Raw genomic sequence first — 18,014 nt, forward strand, 5'->3', positions numbered from 1 at the left:
GTATTTATTTTTTTCTGACGATGAGATGACTGGAGAAGCCGGGTAGCAGCATGAATTCATGAACGCCTATGTGTTGCTTTAGGACTCAGGCAAATTTAGGGTACATGTTATAAAAATACAAACGAAAAGTATAGTTTGTGATTTCAAACAAACAAACAAAAAGTTGGGAAAGCTCATTAAGATTTATTATAGGCCCCAAATTTTGTAGTCCCGAAGCTTAACGACAGATGGTGGTGTAACTCCACCAACATTCAATTTGACTTTGTAACATAGATTACCCTTGATTTGACTTCCGTGAAACTAGAATTTTCTCTCTTTCCTAAAATGTGTCAGGGAGGAGAGTGGTGATAGCGGAATGTCTAAGGGGAGTCTGTTTATTTGCTCATCTTCAGAAAAACTGTAGAGGACGGGGAAAAGTAGGAACCTGATAGGTGCCCGTTCTTAGGTGGAAAAGGGAACATATTTCACCTTGCATTTGAAGACTTTTGTCACAAGCTATTTGAAGTGAGTAGTACAACTTTGAAGACGGTATCTCTAGCAAGAAAAATATAATTTAATAACAACCTGCCCCTTACCCTTTCTCCCAGCCATCTTTCAAGTCAGTCAAATTTAAGTATCAGTCACAATTGACCCCAGTGAAATGGCTCTGAAGAAAACACAAAACCAAAACAAACCTGTAATTGTTGTTTAACTGAAAGTTTGGGAGAAAGTAGCCCTACGTGTATGAATAATTCTATTTTGTAACAAATGGCTACAAATTGAAGCAGTCCGCTCCGGGAAGCATGAAACCGACATTTCTGATACGTGTCACTCGCGTACGTTGCTTTCCTTCATCCTGGCCTTGGTTAGTTTCAGTTGAGGTGGGTTATTTCGCGCAAGATGCGCTCGCAGAGACCATCTCAAACGAATTTATCTTTCGCCTCGACCGTCCCAGAGCAGGGGCTTGGAATTTGTTGATTTGCGGTTTCATCGTAAAAGGAACTTGCAATCAAATAAATTTTCGTGAGAGACTTCGAGGTCCAGTTGGTGAAACTCCCCAGGTACTCGGTAGCCCCATGTAACTTTCCCCTGGAACCTTTCTAAATGACTTTTGCAGCCCCACGTGCTGCAAAGGAGGCTTGAGCTGTGGCTGCGACCCTGCGCGGCGACTACAGGGACAGGATTTGGCTTTCCCCTTTTCTCTGTTAGGCAGTGTTTCGTTGCAAGGCTGCCACGATCCAGTGGGCTGACCAGTGACTTGTGCAAAAGAAAACTATTCGTTCGCTGTTTGCCCTTTCAGCGTTTTCCTCGGCTGCGGAAACCCGGTTTTCCTATTATTACACTTCAACTTTTTTCGGAGTCTGTTAGCACAGAGCGCTAAACCCTGGCCGGCTCCAGCAGCAGCTAGGCGAACAAAGCCCGCAGTGTTCCGGGCCATGCTGGGGCGGGGGTGGTGGGCGAGTTAAAGGAATTGCAAATAAATATATTTTATGACCACCCATCAACAAACTACGTGCCACCGTGGCAGCCCCTGGTAGCCGGGCTGTGTCTGCACTGTGGCCGGGGGCGGGGGCTGGGAGAGAGGCGAGCGCAGAGGGGCAGCGAGCCGCTAGCCCTGGGCCTGAACTTTCACCTCTCGAACCCGGGCCCAGCCCATTGGCTGCGGGCTAGGGGTCCGCCCGGGGCAGCGGCTCTTGGCAGGACCTGCTTTCTCAACTCCCTGGGCGCCTTCCCTGCGGGAAGGGTTGGTGGCCCAGGGAATGGCAGCAGGCGAGGACAGAATGGGGCGAAGTTAAGCGGGGGCATCCGGGGGCTGCGGGCTCAGCCCCGCTTAGAAAGACGAGTGTCAAGGGGACACAGCCCACTTAGAAAGAAGTGCTCCTCGGACTGAGATATCCTTTTGCACCCCTTGGCTCCTGGCTATTTGTATTCACAGGAGAGAAACGTCAGAGGCGGCGAATTTCACCAAAACGTGTCTTTGTGTACAGGAAAGAGAAAGGCTAACTAAACCCGCTCTTCTCCAAGTCTTTGGAGCGTAACCCTCTTTCTCCTCGTTGGGAACTTGAACTTCTTTTCCAAGTGGCCCGGAGTCCTCTCTAATAAACCTTTCCCACTCACTTCCTCCAGACCCCTGGACAGAAGTAAATCGAGTCGGTGTCTGCGGGGGAGGAAGAAGAAAGGGGGAAAGTGGGACTCTGTAGACCTCTTGACTATTCTGTTACCTTTTTTCACAAATCTTGTGGAAAGACATCCTCAGCTCTCCAAGGATTTCGACACCGTTTGCTCCTTGTCTTTTGCAAAATAGTTTCAGGTTAATTCATAGAATCCGCTTTTTATGTAGGTTTGCCAATGAAGCACAGACGCAGATTACTTAACATGAAATTATCCCCAATCTTTCAGAAGGGCGAGGTAGGGCCATTTGGGTCTGGCGTTTCCTAATTTTAAAGAATGCTCTCTCCTTCTTTCCCTGCTCCCATCTTGGGGAAGAAAAAAAAAAAGAAAAAAGAAAAAAGATCTGGGTTATTTGTCCACTATTCAGCCTGCATTTCGAAAAAGACAGTTTTAAAAAGAGTGAGAACACAATTCATAAGCAGAGCACTTAAGGACTACCTGGAGTTTAAAAGCTCGCAGAAAGCACCGCAATTCAAAGCTCAACTCTGCCTCGTTCCTCGTGCTCCTGGCAGGGGCCGTCTTCCCACGACCAGCCCCTTGGCTTATTGACTTAATTGGTTTCACTAGAAAAGCTGACGGTGTGTTTACAGATGTGGGTGCCAGGGCTGCTTCCTCCCCGGGAGAACTGCGGGTTCTGAAGGGAAGAGTTGGTGCCAAGTGTGTGTGTGTGAGCTCGCGTCTGCCCTTTAGAGAAAGGGCGCGCTGCTCTTTGAGGAAAAGAAAGACTCAAAGGCAGAAGTTTAGTGCTGCTCGCCCGTCTCCCCAGCCACCCTCCCCCCTTTCTGCCACCGGAGATGTTAAAGTTGGCCGGGAAGAAGCCGGGGGCCAGGCTCTAATTCGCAATGGCCTCTCGGCTGCAGCTATTTGGAAGAAAGTTTCAGCGCCTTTCGGAACGCCACGCTTTGCCACTGATTGTCAGCTGAGCGGCGGGGCTCAGGCAGCAGCTCGCCGAGAAGGCGGCGGGTGGAGGGTCGCGCAGCCAGCGGGCAGCGGAGCGACTGGCGGGAGACGGAGGGGAGGAACCGCCTGCCGGGAGCGGGCTTGGGGAAGAGACTACACGGAGGAATCCCCCAGTCGGGTCCCGCGTCCCATCCAGGCCTGTCTGGTCCTCCCTCGGTCTCTCCCTCGTCATCCCCTTGGTCCCGCGTGGGCCAGCTGGCTGGGTCGTGCTCCACGGACGGGAGCTGGGACCCGGGTGCTGTGGAGGCTGGGCCCGCGCATCCCCCGCGCCGGCGCCTTGGCTTTGAAGTGCGCGCGGAGCGGGCTGTGGCAGTTTCTTCTTTCCTTTCATTCCGGGTACTTTGGCAACCCTCAGTCACTGATAGGGCCCGTCTCGAAAGCCTCAAACCCTAAAAGTCCCAGGTCGGCGGCCCCTTCCTTTCAAGCTCCGCCCCGGCCGGCCCGCCGCCCAGCCCCACGCCGGTGACCCGGACGGAGCCACCACAAGGAAGCCCAAGAACTCCTGGGCCCAAGTGAGACAGGAGCCACGACAACAATGAAGAGTGAGAAAGACACTCGGCCTCTCTCCAGCCCAGGCCGCGGAGGCGCACACCGTGAAAAGAAAGTCCAATCAGCATTTTAACGCACGCTTGGGTCTCCCTGTCTCACTACCATGCACTTTTAACTCCCTGCCACCGAGGGCTTTGGATCCCTTCGAGGCTTTCTGCACTTCACGTGGAATCCCCTGTTTCATTTGCCAGCAGCTCCGTCTGCTGAGAGGACGTACTTTGGGGACTGCCAAGAAGCAGCAGACACAACTCGGCTTTGCCAATACAGCATACGGTTTTGTTCTCTCCTCCCTCCCCACCCCCTTCCTCGACGCGCCGTCTGGGCCGAGCGGGAGGAGGCGGAGCAGGAGGTGGGGAGAAGGGTGGGGGTGGGGGAAGGTCTGGCGCAGAACAAACAAGTTCTCCAGCGAGTTGTTTACATAGCAGGTGGACCTGACGTCAGCCAGGAGGCTCCACTGCAAAGCCGAACAATATTCTGCTCCGCGTTTCCCCCTCCTTTAAAGAAGTTGGGGGACCGGGGGAGATAGGTAGATGGGGGCGACAGGCATTCTAACCGGCTGGTTCCAAACCACTTTGGGGACCAACAACAACCAACAATAACAACGCAAAGTGAAACAAAACAAACAAGTGGCCCGGCAGTACTTCAGAATCCTCCGAGGCGTCCCTTCCCCCACCCCGCCCCTCCGAGGAGAGGCGGCTCCGCGCGCAGTGTGTGTACAGTTTGCATTGCCAACAACACGCGCGCGCGCCCGGGTGCGCGCGTCCGCCAGCGCACACTCACACACATAGACACACATACAGACACACACACAGATCCGGGTGGGGGGAGCGGCAGCGCGAGACAGCGCGAGCCTCCGAGAAAGCGCGAGACACGCCGGCGCGTGCAGCTCCGCGGCGGCCGCTGCGCCCCGGCTCGAGCCCCGCGCCACCCGCAGCCCGCCCGCGAGCGCCCGTCCCGGTTATTTATGCGGCGGCCGCGTCTGCTGGCTGCGGCTTCCTCCGGCCCCCCCCAGGGCGCGCCCCCCACTCGTGGCAGCAGCTGCCGGGACTCGCTCGTGGGTGTGTTGTTTGGGGGCTTCTGCCTCGGCGCCGCGGGTGCCACCTCCCGGGACGCTGCCCAGGCGTCCCAGGTCGCGGTAAGTTTCTTCGCCCTCACTCTGGCGCGCTGCACCTCCGCACCCCACCCCGTCCCAGCCACCTCCACGCCGGGCCGGGCTGCGACTTTACTCTACTGCGCGCTCCTCCGGCGGCGGCGGCGGCGGCGGCGGCGGCGGCGGCGGCGGCGGCTGCAAAGTTTAGCCCCAGCCGCTGCGCTTGGTGCGGCGGGGCGGGTGTGACATGTGTCAAATTTTGGCTCCGCGTCGGGGTCGCCTTCCGGACCTAACATCACCACTTGTTGTTCCTTTTCATTTTGCATTGTGATGGGGGAAGGGAGAATCGACAGAGGGGAGATTGCCTTTGGCTCACGTTTAATTTTTAGTTTTGAATATGCAAAATTTTTCCTCGTCCAGAGAGACCGCGGCTGGAGGAAAATGTGTGTCGAAACACCAGATGTGTGTTTGTTTACTCTTTTATTTTTATTGTTTGTTGTCTCTTCCTTCCCCTCCCTTCCCCCCTTCCCCCTGGGAGGAGAAACAACAGTAAAAACATCTGGCGGTTGGAAGCACACTATTGATCCAACTGCTGACCTTTATTTACTCAATTGGGCAAGTGCATGCTGCTCGTCCGTCTCTAAGTTAGGCGCTTCAGCGTTCATTTAAGAAGTACTTTTCTGGGAACTAGAGGCGGAGAGGGGACACAACTGTTTCTCCAGTAAAGAAACTCCTGGCCCCTAGTGATGCTTCGGGATAATGGTGCATCTTGACTGCTGCCCCCATCACGCTCTTTCCCCTGTCCACAGCACGACCCGCTTCACCCGGGATCTGTCCTAGTCTTACTTTTACTCTGCTTTGGAAAGGTCTCCTCGCTCTGGGCGTAGGTTTAGGGTGAACTCGCGCCTCCCGGTTCTTTAGGGAGGGAATGTGGGAGGGGCGCGGGCACCTTGCGGAGAAAGGGAGGGCTTCTCGCTTGGTTTTTACCTGTAAGTCGGTGGAGGCCCCTGGCGAGCGGAGGGCAGTCGGTAGCTGGGGGTTGGCTTTAACCCGGGCAGAGCTCGTGTCCCGACGGCCCTTCGCGCTCGCCGCGGCTCACGTGCGGCGGCGGCTGCACGGCAGGACCCACTGGGTGGCCGGGCGCGCCGCCCGCGTGCCTCCCGCGCGCGTCTCCCCGCCCTGCAGGCCAGGACGCGCCCCGACACCCCGACCTCTGGGCGAGCGTCGTTGTGGACCCTCGCTTGTTGAGGGCGTTTGGGCCCGTCTAGAGCAGGGAGGAGAAGTTGCCCTACTATCCTCAGACTCTGAGATCTCTTAGGTAAGTCTCTCAGGGCACCTGGCGCGTGGGGTGACACCGATTAGGAGGGACCAGAGGGTAAAGACACGTGCGAGCCTGGGGCTTTTGAGAGCGCAACCGGTGCAAGTTTTGCATAGGGACGACTCCAGGGAGGCCGAACTGGACACTGGCTCCTCAGACTCCGGAATCCCCAAGGAACGAGACCCCATCTGTGTATTTGTTTATTCGGCTTTTTAACCAACAGATTTAAACCACTTAATGGACAGCTGCTATCTGTAATGCTTATTCCCCCCCCCCCCACCCCCCCATTTTCTCTCACCACATGTTGCAGTCCAGTCAGTTTCTTGGTCTTGAGGATTATTCCTCGAGTACTGTTTGCTCCCAGGTGGGCTGGCATTCCGGACGTGGCCTGGGTGAGTGCTGAGAACTGGCCGGAGGGAAAAAGGGTGTGAGAGACCTGTGGGAGTGTGTAAGATGTGTACATATATAGTCATCATGGATTCAGAAGTGCTTAAAGAGCTACCTCCGCAACATGCCCAGAGTCTATTTGGAAGAATAATTAAGTAGTAGCAGGTAAGCCGAGGGGAGAAAGTGACGCCCTGGTGGCAAGTAGCTGAAGTGGACGTTTTCCAACTGGAAGTATTTGGAGAGATTAACTTTTAGAAAACAAAAGTTTGCCTGGAAGGCACCTCTTTGCATGCTCTCCTAACTCAAATAGTTTGGTTAGGCAGCCGCGGAGACAGGAGGGGTGTGTTTAATAGCAAGTCTATGTCACAGGTCAACACTGAAGCCAAGATGAGCTTTTAGATATTCTCCTCTTCAGTCTTGCATCGTGCGGTACCTTGGGAAATGTTTTATGTTGTCAAGGGGCCTGTTTATCTTTTCTGTCACTATGAGTTATGGATAAGTATATTCTCGGTGTACTGGAATTTTAAAATGTAGTGTTTGTTTAATACTGTTAATTTACAGTTTGGATTTATTTGTGTATACCATTAATAAAGTGGGTATAAAGTTATGTATATGATGATCATTAGGGTCCTAAGATTTCATTTTAGTTTAGAAGCTTTTTAAAAGTCATTTTTTCTTTCCTTCTTTCCTTCCCCTCTCCCATCCTCCCAGTTTTGTTACTTAAGGAGACCCAGGTTCAGTCCTTGTTCAATTCAGTACTTCCTTAAGAACCCCACTATTTCATTGTTACCCAAAACTGAGTGGAATAAGTGTTTAATTGTGATTGAGTTACTAACTTTTAAAGAGGAGACTGGAAACCTGATGATACATCACTGTAGGTAAGTGAGGGAGGACACTCCATTTTAAAAGATCATCCAAAAGTTCACGTTTCAGTACAAGAATGCAAGAATTTTTAAGAGTATTTTCTTTATAATTCAATTTAAGGAGTGCAGTACATGCTTTCTTTTTATATACAGATAACTAAAATGTTACAATTGCACTACAGTGGATATAGAATAATTAAAAGAAATTATATACAAATAACAATTATGAACTATTCTTAACTGTTTTTCAAAATTCCTCAACTTACATTTTGAGATTTAGAGTGATGGACATTTTAGAATTGAATATTGTTTTCATAGAGTTCATACTCTGGAGTGGAAAGAGACCTTTAATCACATTATGACATGACTAGATTTATTAATGGTTGTATCTAAGTAAACTGTCATTGAAGTTTTATTTATTTGCACTGGTGATAGTACAGTGGTTTTGCTTTTACAAATAAAATAAAATAAATCCTTGTAATATTCTAGAAACCTAAATAGGGGGAAATTGTTGTATGTGGCACACTGTAAAAATAGGAAAAAAGGTGAACATTAAATTTACAGATAACTTGTAATGAGAAGTTCTGTTCCTTTTGTACAAGCAAAAATTTAAAAACACAAACCAATTCTCTTTGTAGAGCTATTAGAATTATACTTTATGAAAGTATATTTAAATATGTGAAAATATCTTCATGGTTTGACTGAGACTCATAGGGCACATAACAGTATAATGAACATAGCCAGACAAATTTACCAGACATTTTTATTTCAAGAGAAAATGTGAGGGATACAGAACTCAATTACATAAAGGGCATATTATTTGTGATATTTTTAAGGATTTATAGCTGGCTGTGCCTCATCACCCTTGTCTATTTCTGTGTTGATAGTCTCATGTTAGATCAGCTATTAGTTGTAATACTGATAGAAAACTGAATGATGGAAGTGGTCACGTATTTTCTACCTCTCTAAATTAAATCAGAAAGAAGCCATTGACTTGTAAGAGAATGTCACTGAGAAGTTCTCTTGACATCATTGTTGCTAGACAAAATTGCAAACCACCACTGAATTCAGAAATAATAACAATTTCATTGCAATTACTGAATACTAATTCTTGGCACACTCACACTGTTTTTTTTTTTTTTTTTTTTTTTTTTTCCCCTTTAACTTTGTGGTAGATGGAAGTACTCTTAGTGATAAATGAATGGATCCAAAATGTTCTAACCAGTGCCCAGATTCACACTGCCCTTTAAATAAAGAAAGCCTGTTTCTTAAATTAGGCCCAGTGAGAGCTTAAGGTTTACATAGACTTTTCAAAGTAACCTTACTTATGTACCCCCTAATTCGTGGAGTTCTAACAAACTTGATCAGACCCAACCCAAAATGATAACTGCTTATTTTCTTAAGGGTCTGCAAAAGCAATACAGGTGCTTACAACTTGCCTTAAACATACTCCAGTATTTACGATCCACAGATAATCTAGTGCCTAATTCAAATGTTATATGCCATAGTTTAGTTCTATTTTTTCTTTAGACGACATAAATATTTTCCTAGATCCAACTGTGTATTTCTTAATACACTTGGTTTCCAGTCCTATAACCTCCATAGTCTGTATAAAGTACTTTAAGTTCTTAGGTCTTGTTTTTTTCCCCCATGTGGCTTGAGTCATTTTCATTGATTTTTCTATGGAGTTGTTCCAGAAATTTAGCATCCTCATTTGTTTTTCAGAACTTCCAGGTGGACCCCATTACTGTGTTTTTCAGCGCCCTAACTAAGTATAGTTTGGGGAGTTGTCTAAAAGTACCATTACTTTTTTTTTAAGTCCCACATTGTTTATGTGAAAATTCATTACTATTGAATTACATAAATACTCATATGGTAGAATATTTTTTTCCTGTAGAATATTCTTTCCTTGTAGGTATTCTTATGTATTAAAATAAATGGGCATTTACTTCCACTTGCTGATTTACTTTTGTCTTGTCATTACCTCTGATGTATTTTTGTATATATTCTTTTGCTCTGCTCAGTGTATTGATCCATCCCCCACCCCCAAATTTCTAGACAAAACAAAAAAGGGAATAACGTTGGTGAAATATAAAGAAATATTGTGACTAATTAAGAGGTTAGTGTTAGAACATTGAGATACTGGGGGGAGGTCCTTGAAGATTTAGATTCATAATGTTCCAACACTATTCATATTAAAATGAAAAGTAAACCTATATATATGTGGTGACTTATTTTCAGTATTTACTAAAACTGTTTTTTCTCTAAATAGATGCTTCAGCAGTTCGGGGTTTTCTCAAATGCGGCATTGTTAAGAATTGGCCTAATTCTTAGGAGAATAATGTTAACTTTGTAATTGGAGTGACTAGGAATTTGTGTTTATCTATACAGGTTTTTGCCAGGCAGCTAAATTAAGAGTATCATGGCTCAAAAATGACCTATAATGGTATCACCCCTGTTTCACTTTGAACCCTAATACTTTTTCATTTTGTAATTGTTAACTTTGCTTACTTCTTACTGTATTTCTTCACCTGTCAACTTGCTTTCTATGAACAACTGAAATTCTAAATTACACTTGCTTATATAATTTTATCTACAATTTTATTTAAAATGCATTTTCTCTGTAAATTATCTATGAAGGTCCAGGTTTAGCCTTTTAAATTCCTTGATATTTGAAATATGTGTTCTTGGACCTATACTCTACCAATATAAGTCTGTTTCCCATTCAGTTGTATACCTCCCTCTTCCTTCAATCCACCAAGGACTTCTAGAATATACCTTCCCATTATATTGATAAATATGTCTTCATTCTTGTCTCTATGGCAAATTATTTTTATTAGCAAAGGCAAATAAAATTTAAATGTTGTAAAAGTATATGGCTGTGAAGCAAATGAATCCCCAGGGGTTTAAAAGCTCTCAGCAGTTTTAGTTTATTAATGTTGCTTAATTTCTCTTGATTTCTATCTTGGAAGGCTTAAAATATACTATGTGGAGGATAATGTTGATTTAAAATTTATTTAAGTTTTTAGTGTTTCTTTTTAAAGATCTATCTAACATAAGCCTAAAAGATTTATGCCATGAGAATGTTACACTTTTTTTTTTTAAAGGAAGTTAAGGAAATTTACTTTGAGTTCCTCAAATAAAGCATACTACTAGAAATAGTGTAAAGTTTTTCTGGTATTCATTTCTTTCTTAACTTTTATAATGGCATTTTCTGTCAAAGTTTTTTGTATTATTTTAGTTTTGTATCATTTTGGTAGACATACACAGCTACAGCCATCATTTTACAACTTTATCTCAATTTAAGAAAAAACAAACTTTCTTAAAGTGAATTTTAGGGGGTAAGAAAAAAAATCAGCGGTAGACATATTTCGGAGAAAGCATTTATAAAATTTCTCACTGGCAGATAGCGAGGAGAAACTTATAGTACACTAATCCAAATAGCTTAACATCTTAGCATATGTAGACTGTCATAAAATCATCTCATTTAAAAAAAAAAGATCCCCAACATCTTTAAGGACTATTCCTCACCATTACTTCACCCAAAGTTATGTTCCAGGATTTAGTTGATCTATATCTGTATGCCTGTAGCTAACTCTTCACTTCCTTTTTTGTCGTCCCCCCCCCCCCCCCGCCCCTTTCTGAGTCTGCCTTTAGTTTAGGTAAGTGCCTCCCCTCATCCCCCAAGCTCGTTTTATACATCTAGTTAGTACCATCACTGGTACCAATCTGATCAGGTAGACCATCATCTCCTACCTGAGTTGTTGGCAGTAGCTATTTATTTATCTCCCTTCTTCTCTCTCTAGGCAACACAGTCCGTTCTCCACACAGCAGAGTGATCTTTTAAGAATATGTGATTATGTCACTCTTTTCTATAAACCGTCCAATAGCTTATGTCCCTGAGAATAAAAGACAAAGACCTTACATAAGTCCATGTTATTTGACCCCTGTTACCTATCTGACATTCTTTCCTAACATTTTCCTCTTATTCAGTCAACTCTAGACATACTGGCTTCCTTGATATTTCTCAAAACAGGATAAGCTGATTCCCACCACAGATTTTTTTCTGTGTTCTCTGTCTGAAATGCTCTACACTCAGATATCTTCATGAATTTCATGTCTCTGCTCAAACATACCCTTTTTAGAGAAGCCTTCTCTGACTGTCATATATAAAATAACAAATACTCATTGGTCATGCGTTGTCACCTTTACCCAACATTAATTTTCCCCACAGCACCATCATCAGCTGACATTTTAAAAAGTTGTTTATTTATCACGTTTTCCTGATGAGAAAGTGTATTGCAGGGAGCCAAGGATTTTGTGCGTTCACCGTTCTAATCCAATGTGTAGAACAGTGCTTGGCACTGGGTAGCAGCTATAAAACTAAATATTGAATGAAAGAATGGATGAGTTGTCAGAGGGCCAAGAAATTACTTCTGTCTATATCATTAACTCACTTTTTGTGTAGCTGCAATTACTTTTCACCTTCCTTTTTCCTTTTCACTTATTTTATACCATGTCACATTTGGTAAACCATGTTCACTACTGTATTGACCAAGACATGGCTCCCCTCTCAGGTGGATACACTTCAAGTTCAATATTTTCTATCTCTATTTTATTCTGATCTGAGAAACAATAGTATACTTAGCTTTCGAAACGTGTGAATGGATGTTTTTCTTTCTGGGCAACAACAAATGCTCAATAGTTGAGTGCTTCCATGTGATAATACTTAGGACAGTCCAAATGACGTTTCATCATATATTTCATAATCACATCTTAATATGAATAATATAAATAATGTCTATAGGTATTTCTAATGGCTACGTTATGGACACAACATTGGCATACCAAGTATTTCTGAGATTGTCTGTGGGGAAGAATAGGAGGAAATGGGTTAAGCCAAGGTCTCTTCTGAAAACCTTTAGATTTAGATGGCTTTCCTCTCTGTGTTGGCACACACACCATAAGTTTACAACTTCTCTTTTGCCTCATTCTTTCAGTATCTACACTTAAACAGAGCAGATTGAGTACTTATGAGTTTTGGAAGGTCCATCTCTCCAAAGTTAAAATCTCACTTTTGAGCTTGCCCGAATTGCTTTTGGACATCTATAACTAAGGTATGAATAAGTGATACAGCTCTCCATAAAACATCATACAGATTCACAGATTCTTCTGCTTTTTAAGTTTTTATTTAAATTCCACTTAGTTAACATACAGTATAGTAGTAGTTTCAGGTGTACTGTATCACTATAGTCAATACTTCCATTCAGCCCCCAATGCTCCTCACAAGTATACTCCATAATCCCCATTGATTTTTTTCTTCCAAACCTAATGCTCTATAGATCTCCTTCCCACATATTATGTCCATGTTTGGAATATGCAGTAACTCGTTCAGCAATTTCATTTGAAATACCTTGAGAATAGAGAAAGGCATTTATCATCTTTTCTATTGATGTTAAAGGAGGAGGTCCTCTTTGCCTCTTCTCATTTTTCTTTTTCTCTCTTCCTTCCTCCAGACTGAATTATGAAACCTTTCTACATCATTCTGATATTTTATTATACCATCAGTGAATATGTAGCCCTCGGAAAACTGTGAAGCTAGGCAAAGTGGGCTTTTGTTACATGATTACCCCAGTTTCCCCTTTAAAAAAAATTACTAACTTCTCCTCCTCTTCTCCTGCTCCTTAGACACCCAGTGCCCTCCATGCTGCCATTTGGCTACTCCAAGTTCCAATCCTTTCCTTGTCTTGAGAAGGACATTTTGTATTAAAGTACTTCTTTAGTAATAATGCATTTTAGAATGCGAATGAAGATAGATCCTTCTGGAAAGTATAATTATTACCACAGCTAGTAAAATAGCTGCTTGGTTTACTATGCAGAGTTCCATGGTAAGTGCCAGGAGACCTGCATTCTGGTACTTGGTCTGTCTGTAACTGTTGTGTGATGGTGGGTGGGTTAGTTCCTCCAAAATGAAAAGGAGCATGAATTAGTTTTTAGGTTACTTTCAACTCAAATCTTTTTTGAAATATGTAGAATCAAATTTGAAGCCATGAACATGTTTTGTCTTTACTACCATAAACACACACATAAGAATGAATGGAAGAAAATGACCACTTCCTAAAATAAAAACAATTAAAACTAATTAAAACTAACAACAATTACCACACGTAACTTTGCTTATGAAGCTCAGGGGGGCTCAGTTAAAATTTAAGAGTAATTTTTTTCTACTATTGTAGCGCATTGGGCATTTTCACACTGCTTCCCCCCATCTCCGTCGGGAATGGAGGCTCCTCTTGTTTAACCAGAAAGCTCACACAGCAGAGAAGGCAGAGTGCATGTGAGGGTGATCATGTTTGGGTTAAGAAGAATAAATAACCACCTGGCGTTCTCTCCCCTGAGGTGCGTCATTAACTTTCCCCAATATTAATTTCTTCACAATTTTGTCTGGTCCTGTGCTCATTCATATATTTAGCTCGAAGTGTCACCAGTCCAGAAATAAGATGTGGAGTTGGATAAGCTGTTTGATGAACTTTGTCTTTTAAAATTAGAGCTCCCCTTTTTGATGGACTTCACACACACAGACATACATTTTTAGAACCCACATAAAATGTCGGGCTGCCACATGGTCCAGCCTATGCATTGTGCGGCATTAAAGGAAACACAACTCCCAGCTGTAGGAATACTACATGTCTTTGCTGTAGTTTGGCTTAAAGGGAGTGACACGGTTTTATACAGTGTGCCACATAGGAAGTTTTGCCCCAAATCTCTTGAGGCGTCTTTCTTCTTCTCCTGGGCACTGCTAAAAAGTTTTTAGAGCCTCATCTAGATCATTCCTCTATTGCTTTGCTGCCCCATCCCCCAGTTGTGCAGCACATACATCATATCAACTATACACACCCCGTGGAGTGTGCCATCCAATGCAAAGTGTGGTCCCTTTCTTTATTCTGGCTGCTTTTCTTGTGGCGATCAAGGTTTGTCTTTATGCAGACGAACAAGGAGAACAGCAACAAAGCATTCTTCTCTGAATGTAAAGGATTATAAATTGTGGTAGGTTTTAGCTGTGATGTAAGCTTGCAGACGTTCCCATTTCAATTCTACCTTGTCATATGTTACTGAGAATGCATATTCCTGTAACTAAAAATATAATTCATTGGATGGCTTGACTTTGTGTTGTCCCATATACCATAATTTTAAATCTATAATTTTGATCAATTTGTAATATTTCTTTCTTTCTGGAAAAGTATGCTTTTAAGTGAAGTTCTAATTCTTTGCTGTTTTGTAATTTTTAAGAATGTCAAACTATCCCACGCCCTACATGTCTGTTGCTCCTACCGTTCCACAAACAGAAGAAAGGCAATGTCATTTGTTATGTCTATTGGTATTTGATTTTACAAATCTATTCTCTTTGGTATCCTTCTGATTGTATCATGAAAATATGTTGTTTCCACTAGGCACTGCAACAGTGCCAGATTCTAAAATATGACTAAGTACATGCTTACTCATATTTCTGTATTAAAAGGAACATTGTTGTTACAAGTTTTGTTTTTATTTTGAGAGACAACTTGTTTTTCTGACTATATAAGATCAAATTTTAAGTGCAGATGTACAATGAAAGAGAATATATGGTAACAAGCTATGAATACATAACTAACAAAAATATTTAATGTTTATTTTCTTATTTCTAGGATTATGTTTCTTATGAGAGTATATTTAAGTGATGGAATGTGGATGAATAATTTTACTTTTACATGTGAACTCTTCATTGGAAGTAAAAATGTATTTGATTGTTTTTAAAAACCTATTTGGCTATACATTTGACATTTCACTGTAAAAATAAAGTATTGGTGGGACACCTGCATGGCTCAGTTGGCTGAATGTCCAACTCTTGATTTCGGCTCAGGTCACGATCTCATTGTTGGTGGGTTTGAGCCCCGCATTGGGTTCTGTGCTGATAGTGCAGAGCCTGCTCGGGATTCTCTCTCTCCTTCTCTCTCTCTGCCCTTCCCCCACTCGTGTGCTCTCTCTCTCTCTCTCTTTCTCAAATTAATGAAATAAAATTTTAAAAAATAATAAGATATTGGTTATCATACTGTAGAAATGATTCTGGTAATTTTTTCTCTTATTGTGTCTTATTAATGACACACTATTTTAATTATCTTTATAAAATTATTTTAAGCTCTTTAGTTTCTATTTTTAGTTAAAGATAATTTACGTATGGCAAAATTAACCCCTTTTTAGTGTAAAGTTCTGTATATTTTAACAAAATCATGTTACAAAATTTTTCCATATGGTTTTTTGTCACCCTTTTTTCCTCATCTTCCAGGCCCTGGTAACCATTGATCTGTTTTCTGTCCCTATAGTTTTGTTCTCTCAAGTCTGCTTTTTTTTTTTAAGGCAAATTTTACACTGTATAAATTTATGGTGTCTAGTGTGTTACTTTGATGTGTTTATATATCATAACATGATTGCCATTGTAGTGACATTTATCACATTACATAACTGTAGTGCCACATTGCTGTCTATATCCCATATACATTAGATCTCTATGACTTGTTTATAAGCAAGTTGCAAGTTTGTACCCTTAAGTGACATTAATCTTAATCCCTAACACCCCATCCCAGAGTAACCACCATTTTAGTTGGTGTTTTATAAGTGTGACTTTTTCAGATTGTATGTAAGAATCAGTACTTGTCTTTGACTTATCTCACTTAGCATAATGTGCTCAGGGTCCACCCATGCTGTCACAAGTGGCAAGATACCCTCCTCTCCTATGGCTGAATAATATTACATTGTATACATATACCACATTCAAGTCTATCTTATAAATAGAATCATACAGTGTGTAGCCTTTGAGTTAGGCTTCTTTCACTTTAATTGTATGCATAATGCATATATGCACATATAATACCTTGGTCTTGCATATAGACCAAGGTATCATTGGTATAGACCATTATATCATATGAATAATGCATATGAGATTCATTTATATTGTTGTGGTGTATCTTGTTTGCCTTTGCAATAATGCAGTTGCTTGTTCCTGTCATAATTTTTTCTGAGTTTAGAATTCTCTCATTTTTCATTCAAATATATTTTTATTTATTTTTTTAATTACATTTTTATATAGCCTCAGATTTTATTTTGCCTTATAAGTTGGCATGGCTTATAAGTAAGAGACTTCACTGGGAGGTCATTTCTAAAAATTAATTTTGGGGTCTTTACCATAGTTCTCTTCCCTCATTCCTGCTCCCACCCCCAGTCTCTCTTGCTTTCAAACTTGCTTTCCTTGTTTCCACAGGAGTTCACTGGTCATGTCTTTTCACTCCTTGTCATCTGTTTGATTGGAAGATCTAAGATCCATTCAGGTAGCTAGTTCTTAAAGAAGAAAGAAGTTTGTCATCAGTTGTTTCATAATGTTTTGTCATTTATTCATTCACTTGTTTATTCCTCAGTTACTGATCATCCACCAATTTCTGCAAATGGCAAAAGAAGTAAGAAGAATCTAAGAATCCTAGAAATAAAAAGATCCTTTCAGATCATGAAATTCATTTTCCATTCTCCCTTCCAAGTCAGATGGGAGACGGGGCTAGGGTTTACTCTCCAGGAGCCTCTGTCAAATTGCCAATGGACTGTAGTGTATGGAAAGGGAACAATCAAAGAGGTAAATCAGAGAGGCAGGTTGGGTGCTAAGAACAAATTGTCAGTTTGAAGGGGCTAGCTGGGCTGAAATGGAACAGAAACCAGGGAGTGAAAGACAGGAGTGAAAATAGACAAGAAGCCTGGAGTAGCTTCCTGTGCAGTGGCTTTTTTTCAGACAAGAAGTGAGCAGTGAAAAGACATCTGAATGTGAAGGAGGTAGTCCCCAAGGCCATAAACCTGGCAAGTGGCTTTCAAAAACTTCCACGAATGAAAAGTTTGTTATCTTTACATCCAAGATTTGAAAAACTTTAATTGTTAAAAAGTTTTTCCTTACGTTGAATTGTGATCAGTTAGCCATTGTTTCCAGCTCTACCCTTTGGATTTACACAGAGTATTTCACGTTGATAACTTTGTAGATGTCTGAAAGTTTTCATTTCTAATAAATCTTTCCTTTCTTAGGCTAAAGAAGTCAAGTTTCTTCTGTTATACCTTATATAATATTTGGATGTATTTCATTCCTCACAGTTCTGATAACTCTCCTCTGGGTATGCTTCTGTTTGCCAAAGTTTTCCTTTAAAATGTACCCAGAGCTAAATACCAAACCAAGAGTGTTGCCTGACCAACATAGAACACATTGAAAATTTGTCTCCATTTTTTTCCTCCAATCTAATAGCGATTCATTTTTTTTTAGTCATGTTACATTGTTACTAAATTTTTAATTAATTTTAGATAAGTTGCATGAATATACAATTTGAAGAGTTTATTTTAAAAATAGGATTTATATGTCTTTTAAATTCTTTGTTTCTTTGTTTCTTTCTTTGTTTCTTTGTTTCTTTCTTTGTTTCTTTGTTTGTTTCTTTCTTTCTTTCTTTTGGAGAGAGGAAGAGCACAAGTAGGGGAGAAGGGCGGGGGGTGGAGGAGAGAGAGAGAGCGAGCGAGAGAGAGAGAGAGAGAGAGAGAATCTTAAGCAGGCTGCACACGGAGCCTTATGCGGGGCTCGATTCTATGACCCTAGAATCATGACCTGAGTGGAAATCAAGAGTTGGACGCTCAACGGACT

At 42.4% G+C, this 18,014-nt stretch overlaps 1 long non-coding RNA gene across 1 annotated transcript in view; it reads right to left on the minus strand.

Moving 5' to 3' along the window:
* The window catches only part of LOC122210117, a 31,955-nt gene extending 25,534 nt beyond the window's left edge, over positions 1–6,421 (minus strand). The window contains exon 1 of the long non-coding RNA XR_006197918.1: positions 6,367–6,421. This is a non-coding gene — a long non-coding RNA (uncharacterized LOC122210117). The remainder of the gene's footprint in view (positions 1–6,366) is intronic.
* Positions 6,422–18,014: the final 11,593 nt, after the last annotated feature.

Source organism: Panthera leo, chromosome A2, assembly GCF_018350215.1.
Source record: "Panthera leo isolate Ple1 chromosome A2, P.leo_Ple1_pat1.1, whole genome shotgun sequence".
Lineage (NCBI taxonomy): Eukaryota > Metazoa > Chordata > Mammalia > Carnivora > Felidae > Panthera > Panthera leo.